The sequence below is a fragment of the Ailuropoda melanoleuca genome, chromosome 16 (genome assembly GCF_002007445.2).
Source record: "Ailuropoda melanoleuca isolate Jingjing chromosome 16, ASM200744v2, whole genome shotgun sequence".
NCBI classification, from domain to species: Eukaryota; Metazoa; Chordata; class Mammalia; order Carnivora; family Ursidae; genus Ailuropoda; species Ailuropoda melanoleuca.
In genome coordinates this window covers 43,645,659-43,648,627 of record NC_048233.1, presented here as the reverse complement: position 1 = coordinate 43,648,627, position 2,969 = coordinate 43,645,659, and positions in this window count along the sequence as shown.

Below are 2,969 nucleotides of genomic sequence, written 5' to 3'. Positions count from 1 at the left end.
AATATTTTGTAGAACAGCTAGAAAGTCTNAGACAAGGGCTCAGAAGGGGCACACCGACTCCGAGCAGTCGCCCTGCAGGGAGAGCCGCTCCAGCCAACGGGTGTCCCTCACTCCTCCTTCGGGATTGTCCTCAGGGTGTGAGACTCAGTTTCTCCATTGTCCTATTGGTGACGGATCTTTATCCTTTGCTTTTGGGGGATCAGTCAAAAAATAATTCATAGGTAATAAGGGTTGTCTTGAATATTTTGTAGAACAGCTAGAAAGTCTGTCTTACAAGGAGACTTTGCAGAAGTGTTGTAATTAATAGAGGTACGAATGGGATAAGTTTATGTCCTTCTGAGAACAATTTTGTTCTCCTGGGTTTGTTTAAAAAGCGAATCACAGATATTATATCCAGAATTGTATTCTATATAATAAAATAAAGTATTATGTGGAAGACTGTATGCTAACCCCTTCCTTTCCTCCTCCCGCTCTTGCAGATTAATGCCTCTGACGGTATATANTGTCTTACAAGGAGACTTTGCAGAAGTGTTGTAATTAATAGAGGTACGAATGGGATAAGTTTATGTCCTGAGAACAATTTTGTTCTCCTGGGTTTGTTTAAAAAGCAAATCACAGATATTATATCCAGAATTGTATTCTATATAATAAAATAAAGTATTACGTGGAAGACTGTATGCTAACCCCTTCCTTTCCTCCTCCCGCTCTTGCAGATTAATGCCTCTGACGGTATATAACGCATTGGCTTTTGCCAAGGAAGAACAGGAATAGAGGCATTGGGCAGACCCGAGGGAAGATTTGGTACAATTATTCAGGGAGAAGGTTTGGATCCCCATCAACACCCGAGAGTTGCCTAGCTCCGCACTCCTCTCTGGACTAGCTCTGTGTTCGTTCTTCCAGAAGATTTGGCCAACTGGGCAGAGTGTGCTCAGCTCTTTAGCGTGGGGAAGATTAAATTTCTTAGCTTGGTTGCCCGTCATTCGCCTGCAAAACTCAGCACTAAAGGCTAAGGGAGGGAGCCGGCTGGGTTGTGGATTAGGTAAAAATGTATTTTTCACAAGAATGGCGGGCGTGAGGTCAAAATGAATCTACACAGCAGACCTGTTTGTAACAATTATTCGTTAGCTTAAACGAAGACCTGTCTAGCTGGAGAAGTTTCCAGGAAGTCTCCATTCCTGGAGAAAGACCAGGAGGTAGCTGGGAGCACCGGATCAGGGGCCTGAGTCGCAGCAATGCTTGTCCTCCCTGAACAGGTTTTCCTGGCCGTTCGGAGAGACTCCTTTCCCTGGGCTTGAGTTGGGTGAGTGGAGGTGGCCGTGGGTGTGCTCACCTGGGCTGGGGGCCGAGGGAGGATGGAATGACCTCCAGGAGCTCTAGCCAGGCAGAACGCTCAGTGCTCCTTCGCTGATAGACCAAGCTGCAGATCAGGAATTTATTAGGGGCAGAGACTCATTTTCCCACCCTTTATAGCCCTGACGACTCAGAGCCAAACTCCGGCAAGGGGCTTCCTCATGGTTTTAATTAGACAATTAATTTTTTATTGGGTCGTTTGATTTCCGGAGCCGACTCCACTCTCCCTCTTATCGCCCACCTGCCTCCCAGCTGTGAACAGCCAAGGGGAGACAGGGGTATTCAGGGAGGGGTGCAGAGAAAAAAAGCCTCTGTCTCCCTTTGAGCTGGTTTGGGAGTCAGTGAGTGGGGAGGGGCGGGAATCCCTCTGCCACCGTCAGCGGGTCTAGCTCCAGAGACACTGTCCAGAGCTCAGGGCTGGGCTTGCAGGGTCTGTGCAGGGGTATTCTTAGCTGCTCTTCCCAAGCTTCTCCCAAGCTGTTGGGCTAATTAGTAACATGGGGTGGGGGAGGGAACAGTGCCCGAAATACATTAGTGGCATTTCTGTGGTTAATCCGGGTGGTGTTCTGAGGCTGTTTACCCTCTACCCAGGGATTAGGGACCTGTTTGAGTTAGAAGGGCAGAGAGAGGCCAGGGCTGGGCTCTGTCCCCCACCTGCTTGTAGGAGCTGAGGCGGGGCGCTGAGCCAGCAGAAAAAATAGAAGTGGGAGAAACCTGTCTCCAATCTATCTGCCTTATTGATCTCCCTGGCGTCCAGCTGCTGGCCTGCTTTTGAATCTTGATCTTCTCCACTCCTGCTTACCCTTCGCCACCGCCCTTGTGGTCAAATGAGAACCTGGCTGGGAGAAGTGGGGAGGGAGGAAAGAGGGAAGGGACACGGGTTTTAGCGGTGGGGGAACCCGGGGGTTCCCTATATGCCATAGATGTTCTCTCGGAGGAGGCGGGAGTTCCCCCGAATTCCTGAACATCCCCATACTCCACCCTGAAAGGAAAAGAAGGCTAGACTCAAAGAAGAACTAACGCACTTTCAGTAGCAGAAATGAGTCGCCCCCTCTTTAGAGTTTGATGATTCGGCAAGGCCGGTATTTTATTGAGAGCAGTGTTGCTCAAAGGCCTTAAAATGGAATTGTGGGGAGTGAGAGGACTGTTTCCTCAGGTGTCCTGTTGGTGGGGACATTGTCACTTGTTGTTTCAGCATAAGGACTCCTGAAAGTGTGCGGACAAACACTCACAGGCTGACAGAGCCACTCTGAACCAAACTGACAAGCGTCTGCAGACACAGAAGTGGGCTCCGAGGAGCGTCTGGGCCCGGGGCTCCGGGGCCCTCACAGAGAGAACAAGCCCCCGAAAGGATAAGTCAGGACGCCAGGCAAAGAGAGGGGCTGCAGTGACCCCCCTTGCCGCCCCCATTCTCCTCCAGTGTGAGCGCCAGGTCAGCGCTGGTGAAGGTGTGGACCCGGCACCACCCCCCACTGGGGGCTCGGGAGAGCACCCCCTTCCCTTGGGGTCCGGGACTGGAAGAAATAATAGCGCATATTGACCCTGGATTGTGAGGACACAAAGATGAAAGGACCCAGAAATCAAAGGGACACCAGAAGCTCAGAGTGAAGACCTTTGGA